Here is a 25,651-nt window from a genome sequence, read left to right on the forward strand (position 1 = left end):
TCAGGGTTAGGTCTGGTATTTGCCATCATCTGGCAAATACTTTCGCATTTTTCGCATACTTGTTTGCCAGATCCTGGGCGTTTTCTGGTTTGGATCACGTAGTAATGTGGTACCACACTGAAACAGTGAGTTTATCTTAGATTCAATCTATATTTTAGGGGGTAACACCGGTTAGGTCAGGGTTAGGTCTGGTATTTGCCATTATCTGGCACATACTTTCGCATTTTTCGCATACTTGTTGGCCAGATCCTGGGCGTTTTCTGGTTTGGATCACGCAGTAATGTGGTACCACACTGCAACAGTGAGTTAAACCTGGATTCAATCTATATATTAGAGCGTAACACCGGTTACGTTTGGGTTAGGTCTGGTATTTGCCATCATCTGGCTCATGCTTTCGCATTTTTCGCATACCTGTTGGCCAGAACCTGGGCGTTTTCTGATTTCGATCACGCAGTAATGTGGTACCACACTGAAACTGTGAGTCTATCTTAGATTCAATCTATATTTTAGAGGATAACACCGGTTAGGTCAGGGTTAGGTCTGGTATTTGCCATCATCTGGCAAATACTTTCGCATTATTCGCATACTTGTTGGCCAGATCCTGGGCGTTTTCTGGTTTGGATCACGCAGTAATGTGGTACCACACTGAAATAGTGAGTTTATCTTAGATTCGATCTATATTTTCGGGGGTAACACCGGTTAGGTCAGGGTTAGGTCTGGTATTTGCCGTTATCTGGCACATACTCTCGCATTTGTCATATACTTGTTGGCCAGATCCTGGGCGTTTTCTGGTTTGGATCACGTAGTAATGTGGCACCACACTGCAAAAGTAAGTTAAACCTGGATTCGATGTATATATTAGAGGGTAACACCGGTAAAGTTTGGGTTAGGTCTGGTATTTGCCATCGTCTGCCTCATACTTTCTCATTTTTCGCATACTTATTGGCCAGGTTGCGGGGGTTTTTCTGGTTTGGATCACGTAGTAATGTGTTTCCACACTGCATCAGAGAGTTAAACCTGGATACAATCTATATTTTAGAGGATAACACCGGTTAGGTCAGGGTTAGGTCTGGTATTTGCCATCATCTGGCTCATACTTTCGCATTTGTCATATACTTGTTGGCCAGATCCTGGGCGTTTTCTGGTTTGGATCACGTAGTAATGTGGCACCACACTGCAAAAGTAAGTTAAACCTGGATTCGATCTATATATTAGAGGATATCACCGGTTAGGTCAGGGTTAGGTCTGGTATTTGCCATCATCTGGCTCATACTTTCGCATTTTTCGCATACTTGTTGGCCAGATCCTGGGCGTTTTCTGGTTTGGATCACGTAGTAATGTAGAACCACTCTGAAACAGTGAGTGAAACCTGGATTAAATCTATATTTTAGAGGATAACACCGGTTAGGTGAGGGTTAGGTCTGGTATTTACCATCATCTGTCCCATACTTTCGCATTTTTCGCATACCTGTTGGCCAGAACCTGGGCGTTTTCTGGTTTCGATCACGCAGTAATGTGGTACAACACTGAAACTGTGAGTCTATCTTAGATTCAATCTATATTTTGGAGGATAACACCGGTTAGGTCAGGGTTAGGTCTGGTATTTGCCATCATCTGGCTCATACTTTCGCATTATTCGCATACTTGTTGGCCAGATCCTGGGCGTTTTCTGGTTTGTGTCACGTAGTAATGTGGCACCACACTCAAACAGTGAGTTAAACCTGGATACAATCTATATATTAGAGGGTAACACCGGTTAGGTCAGGGTTAGGTCTGGTATTTGCCATCGTCTGCCTCATACTTTCGCATTTTTCGCATACCTGATGGCCAGATCCACGGCGATTTCTGGTTTGGATCACGTAGTAATGTGGTACCACACTGAAACAGTGAGTTAATCCTGGATTCGATCTATATATTAGAGGGTAACACTGGTTAGGTTTGGGTTAGGTCTGGTATTTGCCATCATCTTGCTCATACTTTCGCATTTTTCATATACTTGTTGGCCAGATCCTGGGCGTTTTCTGGATTGGATCACGTAGTAATGTAGAACCACTCTGAAACAGTCAGTTAAACCTGGATTAAATCTATATATTAGAGGGTAACACCGGTAAAGTTTGGGTTAGGCCTGGTATTTGCCATCGTCTGCCTCATACTTTCTCATTTTTCGCATACTTATTGGCCAGGTTGCGGGGGTTTTTCTGGTTTGGATCACGTAGTAATGTGTTTCCACACTGCATCAGAGAGTTAAACCTGGATACAATCTATATTTTAGAGGATAACACCGGTTAGGTCAGGGTTAGGTCTGGTATTTGCCAAAGTATGCCTCATATTTTCGCATTTTTCGCCAACTTGTTGGCCAGATCCAGGGTGTTTTCTGGATTGGATCACGCAGTAATGTGGCACCACACTGCAACAGTGAGTTAAACCTGGATTCGATCTATATATTAGAGGGTAACACTGGTTAGGTTTGGGTTAGGTCTGGTATTTGCCATCATCTGGCTCATACTTTCGCATTTTTCATATACTTGTTGGCCAGATCCTGGGCGTTTTCTGGTTTGGATGACGTAGTAATGTGGCACCACACTCAAACAGTGAGTTAAACCTGGATTCAATCTATATTTCAGAGGATAACACCGGTTAGGTCAGGGTTAGGTCTGGTATTTGCCATCGTCTGCCTCATATTTTCGCATTTTTCGCATACTGGATGGCCAGATCCAGGGCGATTTCTGGTTTGGATCACGTAGTAATGTGGCACCACACTGCAACAGTGAGTTAAACCTGGATTCACTCTATATTTTAGAGAATAACACCGGTTATGTCAGGGTTAGGTCTGGTATTTGCCATCATCTGGCTCATACTATCGCATTTTTCATATACTTGTTGGCCACATCCTGACCGTTTTCTGGTTTGGATCACATAGTAATGTGGCACCACACTCAAACAGTGAGTTAAACCTGGAGTCTATCTCTATTTTAGAGGATAACACCGGTTAGGTCAGGGTTAGGTCTGGTATTTGCCATCATCTGGCTCATACTTTCGCATTTTTCATATACTTATTGGCCAGATCCTGGGCGTTTTATGGTTTGGATCACGTAGTAATGTGGCACCACACTCAAACAGTGAGTTAATCCTGGATTCGATCTATATATTAGAGGGTAACACCGGTTAGGTTTGGGTTAGGTCTGGTATTTGCCATCGTCTGCCTCATACTTTCTCATTTTTCGCATACTTATTGGCCAGGTTGCGTGGGTTTTTCTGGTTTGGATCACGTAGTAATGTAGAACCACTCTGAAACAGTGAGTTAAACCTGGATTAAATCTATATTTTAGGGGATATCACCGGTTAGGTTTGGGTTAGGTCTGGTATTTGCCATCATCTGGCTCATACTTTCGCATTTTTCGCATACTTGTTGGCCAGATCCTGGGCGTTTTCTTGTTTGTGTCACGTAGTAATGTGGCACCACACTCAAACAGTGAGTTAAACCTGGATTCAATCTATATTTCAGAGGATAACACCGGTTAGGTCAGGGTTAGGTCTGGTATTTGCCATCGTCTGCCTCATACTTTCGCATTTTTCGCATACTTGATGGCCAGATCCAGGGCGATTTCTGGTTTGGATCACGTAGTAATGTGGTACCACACTGAAACAGTGAGTTAATCCTGGATTCGATCTATATATTAGAGGGTAACACTGGTTAGGTTTGGGTTAGGTCTGGTATTTGCCATCATCTGGCTCATACTTTCGCATTTTTCATATACTTGTTGGCCAGATCCTGGGCGTTTTCTGGATTGGATCCCGTAGTAATGTGGCGCCACACTCAAACAGTGAGTTAAACCTGGATTCAATCTATATTTCAGAGGATAACACCGGTTAGGTCAGGGTTAGGTCTGGTATTTGCCATCATCTGGCTCATGCTTTGGCATTTTTCATATACTTGTTGGCCAGATCCTGGCCGTTTTCTGGATTGGATCACGTAGTAATGTAGAACCACTCTGAAACAGTGAGTTAAACCTGGATTAAATCTATATTTTAGAAGATAACACCGGTTAGGTCTGGGTTAGGTCTGGTATTTGCCATCATCTGGCTCATACTATCGCATTTTTCATATACTTGTTGGCCAGATCCTGGCCGTTTTCTGGTTTGGATCACATAGTAATGTGGCACCACACTCAAACAGTGAGTTAAACCTGGATTCAATCTATATTTCAGAGGATAACACCGGTGAGGTTAGGGTTAGGTCTGGTATTTGCCATCATCTGGCTCATACTTTCGCATTTTTCATATACTTGTTGGCCAGATCCTGGGCGTTTTCTGGTTTGGATCACGGAGTAATGTGGCACCACACTGCAACAGTGAGTTAAACCTGTCTTCAATCTATATTTTAGAGGATAACACCGGTTAGGTCAGGGTTAGGTCTGGTATTTGCCATAATCTGGCGCATACTTTCGCATTTTTCGCATACTTGTTGGCCAGATCCTGGGCGTTTTCTGGTTTGTATCACGTAGTAATGTGGCACCACACTGCAACAGTGAGTTAAACCTGGATTGAAACTATATTTTAGAGGATAACACCGGTTAGGTCAGGGTTAGGTCTGGTATTTGCCATCATCTGGCTCATACTTTCGCATTATTCGCATACTTGTTGGCCAGATCCTGGGCGTTTTCTGGTTTGTGTCACGTAGTAATGTGGCACCACACTCAAACAGTGAGTTAAACCTGGATTCAATCTATATTTCAGAGGATAACACAGGTTAGGTCAGGGTTAGGTCTGGTATTTGCCATCGTCTGCCTCATACTTTCGCATTTTTCGCATACTTGATGGCCAGATCCAGGGCGATTTCTGGTTTGGATCACGTAGTAATGTGGTACCACACTGAAACAGTGAGTTAATCCTGGATTCGATCTATATATTAGAGGGTAACACTGGTTAGGTTTGGGTTAGGTCTGGTATTTGCCATCATCTGGCTCATACTTTCGCATTTTTCATATACTTGTTGGCCAGATCCTGGGCGTTTTCTGGTTTGGATGACGTAGTAATGTGGCACCACACTCAAACAGTGAGTTAAACCTGGATTCAATCTATATTTCAGAGGATAACACCGGTTAGGTCAGGGTTAGGTCTGGTATTTGCCATCGTCTGCCTCATATTTTCGCATTTTTCGCATACTGGATGGCCAGATCCAGGGCGATTTCTGGTTTGGATCACGTAGTAATGTGGCACCACACTGCAACAGTGAGTTAAACCTGGATTCACTCTATATTTTAGAGAATAACACCGGTTAGGTCAGGGTTAGGTCTGGTATTTGCCATCATCTGGCTCATACTATCGCATTTTTCATATACTTGTTGGCCACATCCTGACCGTTTTCTGGTTTGGATCACATAGTAATGTGGCACCACACTCAAACAGTGAGTTAAACCTGGAGTCTATCTATATTTTAGAGGATAACACCGGTTAGGTCAGGGTTAGGTCTGGTATTTGCCATCATCTGGCTCATACTTTCGCATTTTTCATATACTTATTGGCCAGATCCTGGGCGTTTTATGGTTTGGATCACGTAGTAATGTGGCACCACACTCAAACAGTGAGTTAATCCTGGATTCGATCTATATATTAGAGGGTAACACTGGTTAGGTTTGGGTTAGGTCTGGTATTTGCCATCGTCTGCCTCATACTTTCTCATTTTTCGCATACTTATTGGCCAGGTTGCGTGGGTTTTTCTGGTTTGGATCACGTAGTAATGTAGAACCACTCTGAAACAGTGAGTTAAACCTGGATTAAATCTATATTTTAGGGGATATCACCGGTTAGGTTTGGGTTAGGTCTGGTATTTGCCATCATCTGGCTCATACTTTCGCATTTTTCGCATACTTGTTGGCCAGATCCTGGGCGTTTTCTTGTTTGTGTCACGTAGTAATGTGGCACCACACTCAAACAGTGAGTTAAACCTGGATTCAATCTATATTTCAGAGGATAACACCGGTTAGGTCAGGGTTAGGTCTGGTATTTGCCATCGTCTGCCTCATACTTTCGCATTTTTCGCATACTTGATGGCCAGATCCAGGGCGATTTCTGGTTTGGATCACGTAGTAATGTGGTACCACACTGAAACAGTGAGTTAATCCTGGATTCGATCTATATATTAGAGGGTAACACTGGTTAGGTTTGGGTTAGGTCTGGTATTTGCCATCATCTGGCTCATACTTTCGCATTTTTCATATACTTGTTGGCCAGATCCTGGGCGTTTTCTGGATTGGATCCCGTAGTAATGTGGCGCCACACTCAAACAGTGAGTTAAACCTGGATTCAATCTATATTTCAGAGGATAACACCGGTTAGGTCAGGGTTAGGTCTGGTATTTGCCATCATCTGGCTCATGCTTTGGCATTTTTCATATACTTGTTGGCCAGATCCTGGCCGTTTTCTGGATTGGATCACGTAGTAATGTAGAACCACTCTGAAACAGTGAGTTAAACCTGGATTAAATCTATATTTTAGAAGATAACACCGGTTAGGTCTGGGTTAGGTCTGGTATTTGCCATCATCTGGCTCATACTATCGCATTTTTCATATACTTGTTGGCCAGATCCTGGCCGTTTTCTGGTTTGGATCACATAGTAATGTGGCACCACACTCAAACAGTGAGTTAAACCTGGATTCAATCTATATTTCAGAGGATAACACCGGTGAGGTTAGGGTTAGGTCTGGTATTTGCCATCATCTGGCTCATACTTTCGCATTTTTCATATACTTGTTGGCCAGATCCTGGGCGTTTTCTGGTTTGGATCACGGAGTAATGTGGCACCACACTGCAACAGTGAGTTAAACCTGTCTTCAATCTATATTTTAGAGGATAACACCGGTTAGGTCAGGGTTAGGTCTGGTATTTGCCATAATCTGGCTCATACTATCGCATTCTTCGCATACTTGTTGGTCAGATCCTGGGCGTTTTCTGGTTTGGGTCATGTAGTAATGTGGTACCACACTGCAACAGTGAGTTAAACCTGGATTCAACCTATATTTTAGAGGATATCACCGGTTAGGTTTGGGTTAGGTCTGGTATTTGCCATCATCTGGCGCATACTTTCGCATTTTTCGCATACTTGTTGGCCAGATCCTGGGCGTTTTCTGGTTTGGATCACGTAGTAATGTGGCACCACACTGCAACAGTGAGTTAAACCTGGATTGAATCTATATTTTAGAGGATAACACCGGTTAGGTCAGGGTTAGGTCTGGTATTTGCCATCATCTGGCTCATACTTTTTTTTTTTTTTTTTTTTTGTCGTGGGGAAAATCTTCGAAAGACTCCCTCCCACCTCCTTGGGGAAAGGTGGGAGGGGTGTGTGGGATTCCCCGCGCCCGTACAACGACAGGCGCGGGACCTACCCACTAAAAACCCCACGGTGACCCTTCGGCACGCTTTGGGAGGATACCGGGAATCGCTCGAAGCATTCTTCCGGTATCCTCCCCGTGCCCGCGCTTTCGCGCCCATCCCCCGGGGGGACAATCGGTCCCCCCAGTAGACACACTGCCTCATAGCGGCGGGACGGGGCCACTCCATCCCGCCGCTATCCGTCCCGGGGCCGCGTTTAGTGGCGGCTGCGAGCCCCAACTCGCAACCGCCCGCGACCCCGTTTCCTCCCCTCGGCGGCCGGGCGTTCATGGCCGCACCAGACCGCCGAGGGTGCCTCCCCTTGCGTCGGACCGGTAGGGGGAGGCACTCCTACCCCCAACCGGTCCGACCCGGCGCCGCCTGGCGGGAGGAGGGTCCCCTCAGGACCCCCCTCCCAGCCTAGGTCATCTGCCACGCCGAGGCGGCCGCCCGCGACGCCTCGCGACCGGGCGACGACCTCGGGCCACCGCACGAGCGCGAGCTTCAGCGCGCCGCTGAAGCTCACGCTCCCTCCCCGCGGCCTCCTTCTGCAACATTACGTTCTCGCAGAAGGAGGCCACGGCCCTCCACTTCTCCTCGCTGCCGAGCATGGCGCGCACCACGCCCGGCAGCGAGACATCCCGCCCGACGACGCCGACCAGGACACGGCGCTCCCCCTCCCACGCGGGGCATACCTCCAGGGTATGATCCGCCGTGTCCTGCTCAGCGTCGCAGTGGCAGCAACGCGCCGTCGGCTCCTTCCCTATCCGGCACAGGTATCTTCCGAAGCTGCCATGCCCGGAAAATACCTGTGCCAGCCGGTAGGTGAGGCTGCCATGGCCTCTGTCCAGCCACTCCTTCAGGAGTGGCCGAACAGCCCCGACAGTCCGGTGCCCCGCGGTTGGCAGAGCCAGCCGCTCCTGCCACGCGAGCAACACGGACTGCCGGGCCTGGCGCTTCAAATCGCCCCAAGCAGGTTCCTGCCCGCCCGGGACCGCCCCCACCCCCGCGCGACGGTCGACGCGGTGCCGGTACATCACCGCGTGCGACCGCGCGAGCAGGTCCATGGGCGGCATCCCCGCTAGAACCGTCGCCGCCTCAAGTGACATGGTCCGATACCCGCGGACGACCCTGAGCGCCATGCGCCTCTGCACCCGACGCAGCATAGTCATGCTGCGCCGGGAGGCATCTGGCTCATACTTTCGCATTATTCGCATACTTGTTGGCCAGATCCTGGGCGTTTTCTGGTTTGTGTCACGTAGTAATGTGGCACCACACTCAAACAGTGAGTTAAACCTGGATTCAATCTATATTTCAGAGGATAACACCGGTTAGGTCAGGGTTAGGTCTGGTATTTGCCATCGTCTGCCTCATATTTTCGCATTTTTCGCATACTTGATGGCCAGATCCAGGGCGATTTCTGGTTTGGATCACGTAGTAATGTGGCACCACACTCAAACAGTTAGTTAAACCTGGATTCTATCTATATTTTAGAGGATAACACCGGTTAGGTCAGGGTTAGGTCTGGTATTTGCCATCATCTGGCTCATACTTTCGCATTTTTCATATACTTATTGGCCAGATCCTGGGCGTTTTATGGTTTGGATCACGTAGTAATGTGGCACCACACTCAAACAGTGAGTTCATCCCGGATTCGATCTATATATTAGAGGGTAACACCGGTTAGGTTTGGGTTAGGTCTGGTATTTGCCATCGTCTGCCTCATACTTTTTCATTTTTCGCATACTTATTGGCCAGGTTGCGGGGGTTTTTCTGCTTTGGATCACGTAGTAATGTGTTTCCACACTGCATCAGAGAGTTAAACCTGGATACAATCTGTATTTTAGAGGAAACACCGGTTAGGTCAGGGTTAGGTCTGGTATTTGCCATCATCTGGCTCATACTTTCGCATTATTCGCATACTTGTTGGCCAGATCCTGGGCGTTTTCTGGTTTGGATCACGTAGTAATGTAGAACCACTCTGAAACAGTGAGTTAAACCTGGATTAAATCTATATTTTAGGGGATATCACCGGTTAGGTTTGGGTTAGGTCTGGTATTTGCCATCATCTGGCTCATACTTTCGCATTTTTCGCATACTTGTTGGTCAGATCCTGGGCGTTTTCTGGTTTGGATCACGTAGTAATGTGGCACCACACTGCAACAGTGAGTTAAACCTGGATTGAATCTATATTTTAGAGGATAACACCGGTTAGGTCAGGGTTAGGTCTGGTATTTGCCATCATCTGGCTCATACTTTCGCATTATTCGCATACTTGTTGGCCAGATCCTGGGCGTTTTATGGTTTGGATCACGTAGTAATGTAGAACCACTCTGAAACAGTGAGTTAAACCTGGATTAAATCTATATTTTAGAGGATAACACCGGTTAGGTCAGGGTTAGGTCTGGTATTTACCATCATCTGGCCCATACTTTCGCATTTTTCGCATACTTGTTAGTCAGATCCTGGGCGTTTTCTGGTTTGGGTCATGTAGTAATGTGGTACAACACTGCAACAGTGAGTTAAACCTGGATTCAATCTATATTTTAGAGGATAACACCGGTTAGGTCACGGTTAGGTCTGGTATTTGCCATCGTCTGCCTCATACTTTCTCATTTTTCGCATACTTATTGGCCAGGTTGCGGGGGTTTTTCTGGTTTGGATCACGTAGTAATGTAGAACCACTCAGAAACAGTCAGTTAAACCTGGATTAAATCTATATTTTAGGGGATATCACCGGTTAGGTTTGGGTTAGGTCTGGTATTTGCCATCATCTGGCTCATACTTTCGCATTTTTCGCATAGTTGTTGGCCAGATCCTGGGCGTTTTCTGGTTTGTGTCACGTAGTAATGTGGCACCACACTCAAACAGTGAGTTAAACCTGGATTCAATCTATATTTCAGAGGATAACACCGGTTAGGTCAGGGTTAGGTCTGGTATTTGCCATCGTCTGCCTCATACTTTCGCATTTTTCGCATACTTGATGGCCAGATCCAGGGCGATTTCTGGTTTGGATCACGTAGTAATGTGGTACCACACTGAAACAGTGAGTTAATCCTGGATTCGATCTATATATTAGAGGGTAACACTGGTTAGGTTTGGGTTAGGTCTGGTATTTGCCATCATCTGGCTCATACTTTCGCATTTTTCATATACTTGTTGGCCAGATCCTGGGCGTTTTCTGGATTGGATCACGTAGTAATGTGGCGCCACACTCAAACAGTGAGTTAAACCTGGATTCAATCTATATTTCAGAGGATAACACCGGTTAGGTCAGGGTTAGGTCTGGTATTTGCCATCATCTGGCTCATGCTTTGGCATTTTTCATATACTTGTTGGCCAGATCCTGGCCGTTTTCTGGTTTGTGTCACGTAGTAATGTGGCACCACACTCAAACAGTGAGTTAAACCTGGATTCAATCTATATTTCAGAGGATAACACCGGTGAGGTTAGGGTTAGGTCTGGTATTTGCCATCATCTGGCTCATACTTTCGCATTTTTCATATACTTGTTGGCCAGATCCTGGGCGTTTTCTGGTTTGGATCACGGAGTAATGTGGCACCACACTGCAACAGTGAGTTAAACCTGGGTTCAATCTATATTTTAGAGGATAACACCGGTTAGGTCAGGGTTAGGTCTGGTATTTGCCATCATCTGGCTCATACTATCGCATTCTTCGCATACTTGTTGGCCAGATCCTGGGCGTTTTCTGGTTTGGATCACGTAGTAATGTGGCACCACACTGCAACAGTGAGTTAAACCTGGATTGAATCTATATTTTAGAGGATAACACCGGTTAGGTCAGGGTTAGGTCTGGTATTTGCCATCATCTGGCTCATACTTTCGCATTATTCGCATACTTGTTGGCCAGATCCTGGGCGTTTTCTGGTTTGTGTCACGTAGTAATGTGGCACCACACTCAAACAGTGAGTTAAACCTGGATTCAATCTATATTTCAGAGGATAACACCGGTTAGGTCAGGGTTAGGTCTGGTATTTGCCATCGTTTGCCTCATACTTTCGCATTTTTCGCATACTTGATGGCCAGATTCAGGGCGTTTTCTGGTTTGTGTCACGTAGTAATGTGGCACCACACTCAAACAGTGAGTTAAACCTGGATTCAATCTATATTTCAGAGGATAACACCGGTTAGGTCAGGGTTAGGTCTGGTATTTGCCATCGTCTGCCTCATACTTTCGCATTTTTCCAATACTTGATGGCCAGATCCAGGGCGATTTCTGGTTTGGAACACGTAGTAAAGTGGTACCACACTCAAACAGTGAGTTAATCCTGGATTCGATATATATATTAGAGGGTAACACCGGTTAGGTCAGGGTTAGGTCTGGTATTTGCCATCATCTGGCTCATACTTTCGCATTATTCGCATACTTGTTGGCCAGATCCTGGCCGTTTTCTGGTTTGTGTCACGTAGTAATGTGGCACCACACTCAAACAGTGAGTTAAACCTGGATTCAATCTATATTTCAGAGGATAACACCGGTGAGGTTAGGGTTAGTTCTGGTATTTGCCATCATCTGGCTCATACTTTCGCATTTTTCATATACTTGTTGGCCAGATCCTGGGCGTTTTCTGGTTTGGATCACGGAGTAATGTGGCACCACACTGCAACAGTGAGTTAAACCTGGGTTCAATCTATATTTTAGAGGATAACACCGGTTAGGTCAGGGTTAGGTCTGGTATTTGCCATCGTCTGCCTCATACTTTCGCATTATTCGCATACTTGTTCGCCAGTTCCTGGGCGTTTTCTGGTTTGGATCACGGAGTAATGTGGCACCACACTGCAACAGTGAGTTAAACCTGGGTTCAATCTATATTTTAGAGGATAACACCGGTTAGGTCAGGGTTAGGTCTGGTATTTGCCATCATCTGGCTCATACTTTCGCATTTTTCATATACTTATTGGCCAGATCCTGGGCGTTTTATGGTTTGGATCACGTAGTAATGTGGCACCACACTCAAACAGTGAGTTAATCCTGGATTCGATATATATATTAGAGGGTAACACCGGTTAGGTTTGGGTTAGGTCTGGTATTTGCCATCGTCTGCCTCATACTTTCTCGTTTTTCGCATACTTATTGGCCAGGTTGCGGGGGTTTTTCTGGTTTGGATCACGTAGTAATGTGTTTCCACACTGCATCAGAGAGTTAAACCTGGATACAATCTATATTTTAGAGGATAACACCGGTTAGGTCAGGGTTAGGTCTGGTATTTGCCATCATCTGGCTCATACTTTCGCATTATTCGCATACTTGTTGGCCAGATCCTGGGCGTTTTCTGGTTTGGATCACGTAGTAATGTAGAACCACTCTGAAACAGTGAGTTAAACCTGGATAAATCTATATTTTAGGGGATATCACCGGTTAGGTTTGGGTTAGGTCTGGTATTTGCCATCATCTGGCTCATACTTTCGCATTTTTCGCATACTTGTTGGCCAGATCCTGGGCGTTTTCTGGTTTGGATCACGTAGTAATGTGGCACCACACTGCAACAGTGAGTTAAACCTGGATTGAATCTATATTTTAGAGGATAACACCGGTTAGGTCAGGGTTAGGTCTGGTATTTGCCATCATCTGGCTCATACTTTCGCATTATTCGCATACTTCTTGGCCAGATCCTGGGCGTTTTATGGTTTGGATCACGTAGTAATGTAGAACCACTCTGAAACAGTGAGTTAAACCTGGATTAAATCTATATTTTAGAGGATAACACCGGTTAGGTCAGGGTTAGGTCTGGTATTTACCATCATCTGGCCCATACTTTCGCATTTTTCGCATACTTGTTAGTCAGATCCTGGGCGTTTTCTGGTTTGTGTCACGTAGTAATGTGGCACCACACTCAAACAGTGAGTTAAACCTGGATTCAATCTATATTTCAGAGGATAACACCGGTTAGGTCAGGGTTAGGTCTGGTATTTGCCATCGTCTGCCTCATACTTTCGCATTTTTCGCATAGTTGATGGCCAGATCCAGGGCGATTTCTGGTTTGGAACACGTAGTAAAGTGGTACCACACTCAAACAGTGAGTTGATCCTGGATTCGATCTATATTTTAGAGGATAACACCGGTTAGGTCAGCGTTAGGTCTGGTATTTGCCATCATCTGGCTCATACTTTCGCATTATTCGCATACTTGTTCGCCAGTTCCTGGGCGTTTTCTGGTTTGGATCACGCAGTAATGTGGACCACACTGAAACAGTGAGTTTATCTTAGGTTCAATCTATATTTTAGAGGATAACACCGGTTAGGTCAGGGTTAGGTCTGGTATTTGCTTTCATCTGGCTCATACTTTCGCATTTGTCATATACTTGTTGGCCAGATCCTTGGCGTTTTCTGGTTTGGATCACGTAGTAATGTGGCACCGCACTGCAACAGTGAGTTAAACCTGGATTCAATCTATATTTTAGAGGATAACACCGGTTAGGTCAGGGTTAGGTCTGGTATTTGCCATCATCTGGCTCATACTTTCGCATTTTTCATATACTTGTTGGCCAGATCCTGGGCGTCTTCTGGTTTGGATCACATAGCAATGTGGCACCACACTCAAACAGTGAGTTAAACCTGGATTCAATGTATATTTCAGAGGATAACACCGGTTAGGTCAGGGTTAGGTCTGGTATTTGCCATCATCTGGCTCATACTTTCGCATTTTTCATATACTTATTGGCCAGATCCTGGGCGTTTTATGGTTTGGATCACGTAGTAATGTGGCACCACACTCAAACAGTGAGTTAATCCTGGATTCGATATATATATTAGAGGGTAACACCGGTTAGGTTTGGGTTAGGTCTGGTATTTGCCATCGTCTGCCTCATACTTTCTCGTTTTTCGCATACTTATTGGCCAGGTTGCGGGGGTTTTTCTGGTTTGGATCACGTAGTAATGTGTTTCCACACTGCATCAGAGAGTTAAACCTGGATACAATCTATATTTTAGAGGATAACACCGGTTAGGTCAGGGTTAGGTCTGGTATTTGCCATCATCTGGCTCATACTTTCGCATTATTCGCATACTTGTTGGCCAGATCCTGGGCGTTTTCTGGTTTGGATCACGTAGTAATGTAGAACCACTCTGAAACAGTGAGTTAAACCTGGATAAATCTATATTTTAGGGGATATCACCGGTTAGGTTTGGGTTAGGTCTGGTATTTGCCATCATCTGGCTCATACTTTCGCATTTTTCGCATACTTGTTGGCCAGATCCTGGGCGTTTTCTGGTTTGGATCACGTAGTAATGTGGCACCACACTGCAACAGTGAGTTAAACCTGGATTGAATCTATATTTTAGAGGATAACACCGGTTAGGTCAGGGTTAGGTCTGGTATTTGCCATCATCTGGCTCATACTTTCGCATTATTCGCATACTTCTTGGCCAGATCCTGGGCGTTTTATGGTTTGGATCACGTAGTAATGTAGAACCACTCTGAAACAGTGAGTTAAACCTGGATTAAATCTATATTTTAGAGGATAACACCGGTTAGGTCAGGGTTAGGTCTGGTATTTACCATCATCTGGCCCATACTTTCGCATTTTTCGCATACTTGTTAGTCAGATCCTGGGCGTTTTCTGGTTTGTGTCACGTAGTAATGTGGCACCACACTCAAACAGTGAGTTAAACCTGGATTCAATCTATATTTCAGAGGATAACACCGGTTAGGTCAGGGTTAGGTCTGGTATTTGCCATCGTCTGCCTCATACTTTCGCATTTTTCGCATAGTTGATGGCCAGATCCAGGGCGATTTCTGGTTTGGAACACGTAGTAAAGTGGTACCACACTCAAACAGTGAGTTGATCCTGGATTCGATCTATATTTTAGAGGATAACACCGGTTAGGTCAGCGTTAGGTCTGGTATTTGCCATCATCTGGCTCATACTTTCGCATTATTCGCATACTTGTTCGCCAGTTCCTGGGCGTTTTCTGGTTTGGATCACGCAGTAATGTGGTACCACACTGAAACAGTGAGTTTATCTTAGGTTCAATCTATATTTTAGAGGATAACACCGGTTAGGTCAGGGTTAGGTCTGGTATTTGCTTTCATCTGGCTCATACTTTCGCATTTGTCATATACTTGTTGGCCAGATCCTTGGCGTTTTCTGGTTTGGATCACGTAGTAATGTGGCACCGCACTGCAACAGTGAGTTAAACCTGGATTCAATCTATATTTTAGAGGATAACACCGGTTAGGTCAGGGTTAGGTCTGGTATTTGCCATCATCTGGCTCATACTTTCGCATTTTTCATATACTTGTTGGCCAGATCCTGGGCGTCTTCTGGTTTGGATCACATAGCAATGTGGCACCACACTCAAACAGTGAGTTAAACCTGGATTCAATGTATATTTCAGAGGATAACACCGGTTAGGTCAGGGTTAGGTCTGGTATTTGCCATCATCTGGCTCATACTTTCGCATTTGTCATATACTTGTTGGCCAGATCCTGGGCGTTTTCTGGTTTGGATCACGTAGTAATTTGGCACCACACTGCAACAGTGAGTTAAACCTGGATTCTATCTATATTTTAAAGGATAACACCGGTTAGGTCAGGGTTAGGTCTGGTATTTGCCAACGTATGCCTCATATTTTCGGATTTTTCGCCAACTTGTTGGCCAGATCCAGGGCGTTTTCTGGTTTGGATCACGCAGTAATGTGGTACCACACTGAAACAGTGAGTTTATCTTAGATTCAATCTATATTTTAGAGGATAACACCGGTTAGGTCAGGGTTAGGTCTGGTATTTGCCATCATCTGGCACATACTTTCGCATTTTTGGCATACTTGTTGGCCAGATCCTGGGCGTTTTCTGGTTTGGATCACGTAGTAATGTAGAACCACTCTGAAACAGTGAGTTAAACCTGGATTAAATCTATATTTTAGAGGATAACACCGGTTAGGTCAGGGTTAGGTCTGGTATTTACCATCATCTGGCCCATACTTTCGCATTTTTCGCATACTTGTTGGTCAGATCCTGGGCGTTTTCTGGTTTGGGTCATGTAGTAATGTGGTACAACATTGCAACAGTGAGTTAAACCTGGATTCAATCTATATTTTAGAGGATAACACAGGTTAGGTTTGGGTTAGGTCTGGTATTTGTCATCATCTGGCTCATACTTTCGCATTTTTCATATACTTGTTGGCCAGATCCTGGGCGTTTTCTGGTTTGGATCACGTAGTAATGTAGATCCACTCTGAAACAGTGAGTTAAACCTGGATTAAATCTATATTTTAGAGGATAACACCGTTTAGGTCAGGGTTAGGTCTGGTATTTTCCATCATCTGGCCCATACTTTCGCATTTTTCGCATACTTGTTGGTCTGATCCTTGGCGTTTTCTGGATTGCGTCATGTAGTAATGTGGTACAACACCGCAACAGTGAGTTAAACCTGGATTCAATCTATATTTTAGAGGATAACACCGGTCAGGTTTGGGTTAGGTCTGGTATTTGCCATCATCTGGCTCATACTTTCGCATTTTTCATATACTTGTTGGCCAGATCCTGGGCGTTTTCTGGTTTGGATCACGTAGTAATATGGCACCACACTCAAACAGTGAGTTAATCCTGGATTCGATCTATATGTTAGAGGATAACACCGGTTAGGTTTGGGTTAGGTCTGGTATTTGCCAACGTATGCCTCATATTTTCGCATTTTTCGCCAACTTGTTGGCCAGATCCAGGGCGTTTTCTGGTTTGGATCACGCAGTAATGTGGTACCACACTGAAACAGTGAGTTAAACCTGGATTCAGTCTATATTTTAGAGGATAACACCGGTTAGGTCAGGGTTAGGTCTGGTATTCGCCATCATCTGGCTCATGCTTTGGCATTTTTCGCATACTTGATGGCCAGATCCTGGGCGTTTTCTGGTTTGTGTCACGTAGTAATGTGGTATCACACTGCAACAGTGAGTTAAAGCTGGATTCAGTCTATATTTTAGACGATAACACCGGTTAGGTCAGGGTTAGGTCTGGTATTTGCCATCATCTGGCTCATACTTTCGCATTATTCGCATACTTGTTGGCCAGATCCTGGGCGTTTTCTGGTTTGGATCACGCAGTAATGTGGTACCACACTGAAACAGTGAGTTTATCTCAGATTCAATCTATATTTTAGAGGATAACACCGGTTAGGTCAGGGTTAGGTCTGGTATTGGCCATCATCTGGATCATACTTTCGCATTATTCGCATACTTGTTGGCCAGATCCTGGGCGTTTTCTGGTTTGTGTCACGTAGTAATGTGGTACCACACTGCAACAGTGAGTTAAACCTGGATTCAGTCTATATTTTAGAGGATAACACCGGTTAGGTCAGGGTTAGGTCTGGTATTCGCCATCATCTGGCTCATGCTTTGGCATTTTTCGCATACTTGATGGCCAGATCCTGGGCGTTTTCTGGTTTGGATCACATAGTAATGTGGCACCACACTCAAACAGTGAGTTAAACCTGGATTCAATCTATATTTCAGAGGATAACACCGGTTAGGTCAGGGTTAGGTCTGGTATTTGCCATCATCTGGCTCATACTTTCGCATTTTTCATATACTTGTTGGCCAGATCCTGGGCGTTTTCTGGTTTGGGTCATGTAGTAATGTGGTACAACACTGCAACAGTGAGTTAAACCTGGATTCAATCTATATTTTAGAGGATATCACCGGTTAGGTTTGGGTTAGGTCTGGTATTTGCCATCATCTGGCTCATACTTTCGCATTTTTCGCATACTTGTTGGCCAGATCCTGGGCGTTTTCTGGTTTGGATCACGTAGTAATGTGGCACCACACTGCAGCAGTGAGTTAAACCTGGATTAAATCTATATTTTAGAGGATAACACCGGTTAGGTCAGGGTTAGGTCTGGTATTTGCCATCATCTGGCTCATACTTTCGCATTATTCGCATACTTGTTGGCCAGATCCTGGGCGTTCTCTGGTTTGTGTCACGTAGTAATGTGGCACCACACTCAAACAGTGAGTTAAGCCTGGATTCAATCTATATTTTAGAGGATAACACCGGTTAGGTCAGGGTTAGGTCTGGTATTTGCCATCATCTGGCTCATACTATCGCATTATTCGCATACTTGTTGGCCAGATCCTGGGCGTTTTCTGGTTTGGACCACGTAGTAATGTAGAACCACTCTGAAACAGTGAGTTAAACCTGGATTAAATCTATATTTTAGGGGATATCACCGGTTAGGTTTGGGTTAGGTCTGGTATTTGCCATCATCTGGCTCATACTTTCGCATTTTTCGCATACTTGTTGGCCAGATCCTGGGCGTTTTCTGGTTTGGATCACGTAGTAATGTGGCACCACACAGCAACAGTGAGTTAAACCTGGATTGAATCTATATTTTAGAGGATAACACCGGTTAGGTCAGGGTTAGGTCTGGTATTTGCCATCATCTGGCTCATACTTTCGCATTATTCGCATACTTGTTGGCCAGATCCTGGGCGTTTTCTGGTTTGTGTCACGTAGTAATGTGGTACCACACTGCAACAGTGAGTTAAACCTGGATTCAGTCTATATTTTAGAGGATAACACCGGTTAGGTCAGGGTTAGGTCTGGTATTCGCCATCATCTGGCTCATGCTTTGGCATTTTTCGCATACTTGATGGCCAGATCCAGGGCGTTTTCTGGTTTGGGTCATGTAGTAATGTGGTACAACACTGCAACAGTGAGTTAAACCTGGATTCAATCTATATTTTAGAGGATATCACCGGTTAGGTTTGGGTTAGGTCTGGTATTTGCCATCATCTGGCTCATACTTTCGCATTTTTCGCATACTTGTTGGCCAGATCCTGGGCGTTTTCTGGTTTGGATCGCGTAGTAATGTGGCACCACACTGCAGCAGTGAGTTAAACCTGGATTAAATCTATATTTTAGAGGATAACACCGGTTAGGTCAGGGTTAGGTCTGGTATTTGCCATCATCTGGCTCATACTTTCGCATTATTCGCATACTTGTTGGCCAGATCCTGGGCGTTTTCTGGTTTGTGTCACGTAGTAATGTGGCACCACACTCAAACAGTGAGTTAAGCCTGGATTCAATCTATATTTTAGAGGATAACACCGGTTAGGTCAGGGTTAGGTCTGGTATTTGCCATCATCTGGCTCATACTTTCGCATTATTCGCATACTTGTTGGCCAGATCCTGGGCGTTTTCTGGTTTGGACCACGTAGTAATGTAGAACCACTCTGAAACAGTGAGTTAAACCTGGATTAAATCTATATTTTAGGGGATATCACCGGTTAGGTTTGGGTTAGGTCTGGTATTTGCCATCATCTGGCTCATACTTTCGCATTTTTCGCATACTTGTTGGCCAGATCCTGGGCGTTTTCTGGTTTGGATCACGTAGTAATGTGGCACCACACTGCAACAGTGAGTTAAACCTGGATTGAATCTATATTTTAGAGGATAACACCGGTTAGGTCAGGGTTAGGTCTGGTATTTGCCATCATCTGGCTCATACTTTCGCATTATTCGCATACTTGTTGGCCAGATCCTGGGCGTTTTCTGGTTTGTGTCACGTAGTAATGTGGCACCACACTCAAACAGTGAGTTAAACCTGGATTCAATCTATATCTCAGAGGATAACACCGGTTAGGTCAGGATTAGGTCTGGTATTTGCCATCGTCTGCCTCATACTTTCGCATTTTTCGCATACTCGATGGCCAGATCCAGGGCGATTTCTGGTTTGGATCACGTAGTAATGTGGTACCACACTGAAACAGTGAGTTAATCCTGGATTCGATCTATATATTAGAGGGTAACACTGGTTAGGTTTGGGTTAGGTCTGGTATTTGCCATCATCTGGCTCATACTTTCGCATTTTTCGCATACTTGTTGGCCAGATCCTGGGCGTTTTCTGGATTGGATCACGTAGTAATGTGGCGCCACACTCAAACAGTGAGTTAAACCTGGATTCAATCTATATTTCAGAGGATAACACCGGTTAGGTCTGGGTTAGGTCTGGTATTTGCCATCATCTGGCTCATGCTTTGGCATTTTTCGCATACTTGTTGGCCAGAACCTGGGCGTTTTCTGGTTTGGAACACGTAGTAAAGTGGTACCACACTCAAACAGTGAGTTGATCCTGGATTCGATCTATATTTTAGAGGATAACACCGGTTAGGTCAGCGTTAGGTCTGGTATTTGCCATCATCTGGCTCATACTTTCGCATTATTCGCATACTTGTTCGCCAGTTCCTGGGCGTTTTCTGGTTTGGATCACGCAGTAATGTGGTACCACACTGAAAGAGTGAGTTTATCTTAGGTTCAATCTATATTTTAGAGGATAACACCGGTTAGGTCAGGGTTAGGTCTCGTATTTGCTTTCATCTGGCTCATACTTTCGCATTTGTCATATACTTGTTGGCCAGATCCTTGGCGTTTTCTGGTTTGGATCACGTAGTAATGTGGCACCGCACTGCAACAGTGAGTTAAACCTGGATTCAATCTATATTTTAGAGGATAACACCGGTTAGGTCAGGGTTAGGTCTGGTATTTGCCATCATCTGGCTCATACTTTCGCATTTTTCATATACTTGTTGGCCAGATCCTGGGCGTTTTCTGGTTTGGATCACATAGTAATGTGGCACCACACTCAAACAGTGAGTTAAACCTGGATGCAATGTATATTTCAGAGGATAACACCGGTTAGGTCAGGGTTAGGTCTGGTATTTGCCATCATCTGGCTCATACTTTCGCATTTGTCATATACTTGTTGGCCAGATCCTGGGCGTTTTCTGGTTTGGATCACGTAGTAATGTGGCACCACACTGCAACAGTGAGTTAAACCTGGATTCTATCTATATTTTAGAGGATAACACCGGTTAGGTCAGGGTTAGGTCTGGTATTTGCCAACGTATGCCTCATATTTTCGGATTATTCGCCAACTTGTTGGCCAGATCCAGGGCGTTTTCTGGTTTGGATCACGCAGTAATGTGGTACCACACTGAAACAGTGAGTTTATCTTAGATTCAATCTATATTTTAGAGGATAACACCGGTTAGGTCAGGGTTAGGTCTGGTATTTGCCATAATCTGGCACATAGTTTCGCATTTTTCGCATACTTGTTGGCCAGATCCTGGGCGTTTTCTGGTTTGGATCACGTAGTAATGTAGAACCACTCTGAAACAGTGAGTTAAACCTGGATTAAATCTATATTTTAGAGGATAACACCGGTTAGGTCAGGGTTAGGTCTGGTATTTACCATCATCTGGCCCATACTTTCGCATTTTTCGCATACTTGTTGGTCAGATCCTGGGCGTTTTCTGGTTTGGGTCATGTAGTAATGTGGTACAACACTGCAACAGTGAGTTAAACCTGGATTAAATCTATATTTTAGAGGATAACACCGGTTAGGTCAGGGTTAGGTCTGGTATTTTCCATCATCTGGCCCATACTTTCGCATTCTTCGCATACTTGTTGGCCAGATCCTGGGCGTTTTCTGGTTTGGATCATGTAGTAATGTAGAACCACTCTGAAACAGTGAGTTAAACCTGGATTAAATCTATATTTTAGAGGATAACACCGGTTAGGTCAGGGTTAGGTCTGGTATTTACCATAATCTGGCAAATACTTTCGCATTTTTCGCATACTTGTTGGTCAGATCCTGGGCGTTTTCTGGTTTCGGTCATGTAGTAATGTGGTACATCACTGCAACAGTGAGCTAAACCTGGATTCAATCTATATTTTAGAGGATATCACCGGTTAGGTCAGGGTTAGGTCTGGTATTTGCCATCATCTGGCTCATACTTTCGCATTATTCGCATACTTGTTGGCCAGATCCTGGGCGCTTTCTGGTTTGTGTCACGTAGTAATGTGGTATCACACTGCAACAGTGAGTTAAAGCTGGATTCAGTCTATATTTTAGACGATAACACCGGTTAGGTCAGGGTTAGGTCTGGTATTTGCCATCATCTGGCTCATACTTTCGCATTATTCGCATACTTGTTGGCCAGATCCTGGGCGTTTTCTGGTTTGGATCACGCAGTAATGTGGTACCACACTGAAACAGTGAGTTTATCTCAGATTCAATCTATATTTTAGAGGATAACACCGGTTAGGACAGGGTTAGGTCTGGTATTTGCCATCATCTGGATCATACTTTCGCATTATTCGCATACTTGTTTGCCAGATCCTGGGCATTTTCTGGTTTGTGTCACGTAGTAATGTGGTACCACACTGCAACAGTGAGTTAAACCTGGATTCAGTCTATATTTTAGAGGATAACACCGGTTAGGTCAGGGTTAGGTCTGGTATTCGCCATCATCTGGCTCATGCTTTGGCATTTTTCGCATACTTGATGGCCAGATCCTGGGCGTTTTCTGGTTTGGATCACATAGTAATGTGGCACCACACTCAAACAGTGAGTTAAACCTGGATTCAATCTATATTTCAGAGGATAACACCGGTTAGGTCAGGGTTAGGTCTGGTATTTGCCATCGTCTGCATCATACTTTCGCATTTTTCGCATACTTGATGGCCAGATCCAGGGCGATTTCTGGTTTGGATCACGTAGTAATGTGGCACCACACTCAAACAGTGAGTTAATCCTGGATTCAATCTATATTTTAGAGGATAACACCGGTTAGGTCAGGGTTAGGTCTGGTATTTACCATCATCTGGCCCATACTTTCGCATTTTTCGCATACTTGTTGGTCAGATCCTGGGCGTTTTCTGGTTTGGGTCATGTAGTAATGTGGTACAACACTGCAACACTGAGTTAAACCTGGATTCAATCTATATTTTAGAGGATAACACCGGTTAGGTTTGGGTTAGGTCTGGTATTTACCATCATCTGGCCCATACTTTCGCATTCTTCGCATACTTGTTGGTCGGATCCTGGGCGTTTTCTTGTTTGGGTCATGTAGTAATGTGGTACCACACTGCAACAGTGAGTTAAACCTGGATTCAATCTATATTTTAGAGGATATCACCGGTTAGGTTTGGGTTAGGTCTGGTATTTGCCATCATCTGGCTCATACTTTCGCATTTTTCGCATACTTGTTGGCCAGATCCTGGGCGTTTTCTGGTTTGGATCACGTAGTAATGTGGCACCACACTGCAACAGTGAGTTAAACCTGGATTAAATCTATATTTTAGAGGATATCACCGGTTCGGTTTGGGTTAGGTCTGGTATTTGCCATCATCTGGCTCATACTTTCGCATTTTTCGCATACTTGTTGGCCAGATCCTGGGCGTTTTCTGGTTTGGATCACGTAGTAATGTGGCACCACACTGCAACAGTGAGTTAAACCTGGATTAAATCTATATTTTAGAGGATAACACCGGTTAGGTCAGGGTTAGGTCTGGTATTTGCCATCATCTGGCTCATACTTTCGCATTATTCGCATACTTGTTGGCCAGATCCTGGGCGTTTTCTGGTTTGTGTCACGTAGTAATGTGGCACCACACTCAAACAGTGAGTTAAACCTGGATTCAATCTATATTTTAGAGGATAACACCGGTTAGGTCAGGGTTAGGTCTGGTATTTGCCATCGTCTGCATCATACTTTCGCATTTTTCGCATACTTGTTGGCCAGATCCTGGGCGTTTTCTGGTTTGGATCACGTAGTAATGTGGCACCACACTGCAACAGTGAGTTAAACCTGGATTGAATCCATATTTTAGAGGATAACACCGGTTAGGTCAGGGTTAGGTCTGGTATTTGCCATCATCTGGCTCATACTTTCGCATTATTCGCATACTTGTTGGCCAGATCCTGGGCGTTTTCTGGTTTGTGTCACGTAGTAATGTGGCACCACACTCAAACAGTGAGTTAAACCTGGATTCAATCTATATTTCAGAGAATAACACCGGTTAGGTCAGGGTTAGGTCTGGTATTTGCCATCGTCTGCCTCATACTTTCGCATTTTTCGCATACTTGATGGCCAGATCCAGGGCGATTTCTGGTTTGGATCACGTAGTAATGTGGTACCACACTGAAACAGTGAGTTAATCCTGGATTCGATCTATATATTAGAGGGTAACACTGGTTAGGTTTGGGTTAGGTCTGGTATTTGCCATCATCTGGCTCATACTTTCGCATTTTTCATATACTTGTTGGCCAGATCCTGGGCGTTTTCTGGATTGGATCACGTAGTAATGTGGCGCCACACTCAAACAGTGAGTTAAACCTGGATTCAATCTATATTTCAGAGGATAACACCGGTTAGGTCAGGGTTAGGTCTGGTATTTGCCATCATCTGGCTCATACTTTCGCATTTTTCATATACTTATTGGCCAGATCCTGGGCGTTTTATGGTTTGGATCACGTAGTAATGTGGCACCACACTCAAACAGTGAGTTAATCCTGGATTCGATATATATATTAGAGGGTAACACCGGTTAGGTTTGGGTTAGGTCTGGTATTTGCCATCGTCTGCCTCATACTTTCTCGTTTTTCGCATACTTATTGGCCAGGTTGCGGGGGTTTTTCTGGTTTGGATCACGTAGTAATGTGTTTCCACACTGCATCAGAGAGTTAAACCTGGATACAATCTATATTTTAGAGGATAACACCGGTTAGGTCAGGGTTAGGTCTGGTATTTGCCATCATCTGGCTCATACTTTCGCATTATTCGCATACTTGTTGGCCAGATCCTGGGCGTTTTCTGGTTTGGATCACGTAGTAATGTAGAACCACTCTGAAACAGTGAGTTAAACCTGGATAAATCTATATTTTAGGGGATATCACCGGTTAGGTTTGGGTTAGGTCTGGTATTTGCCATCATCTGGCTCATACTTTCGCATTTTTCGCATACTTGTTGGCCAGATCCTGGGCGTTTTCTGGTTTGGATCACGTAGTAATGTGGCACCACACTGCAACAGTGAGTTAAACCTGGATTGAATCTATATTTTAGAGGATAACACCGGTTAGGTCAGGGTTAGGTCTGGTATTTGCCATCATCTGGCTCATACTTTCGCATTATTCGCATACTTCTTGGCCAGATCCTGGGCGTTTTATGGTTTGGATCACGTAGTAATGTAGAACCACTCTGAAACAGTGAGTTAAACCTGGATTAAATCTATATTTTAGAGGATAACACCGGTTAGGTCAGGGTTAGGTCTGGTATTTACCATCATCTGGCCCATACTTTCGCATTTTTCGCATACTTGTTAGTCAGATCCTGGGCGTTTTCTGGTTTGTGTCACGTAGTAATGTGGCACCACACTCAAACAGTGAGTTAAACCTGGATTCAATCTATATTTCAGAGGATAACACCGGTTAGGTCAGGGTTAGGTCTGGTATTTGCCATCGTCTGCCTCATACTTTCGCA

This window comes from Colletes latitarsis, chromosome 13 (assembly GCF_051014445.1).
Source record: "Colletes latitarsis isolate SP2378_abdomen chromosome 13, iyColLati1, whole genome shotgun sequence".
Lineage (NCBI taxonomy): Eukaryota > Metazoa > Arthropoda > Insecta > Hymenoptera > Colletidae > Colletes > Colletes latitarsis.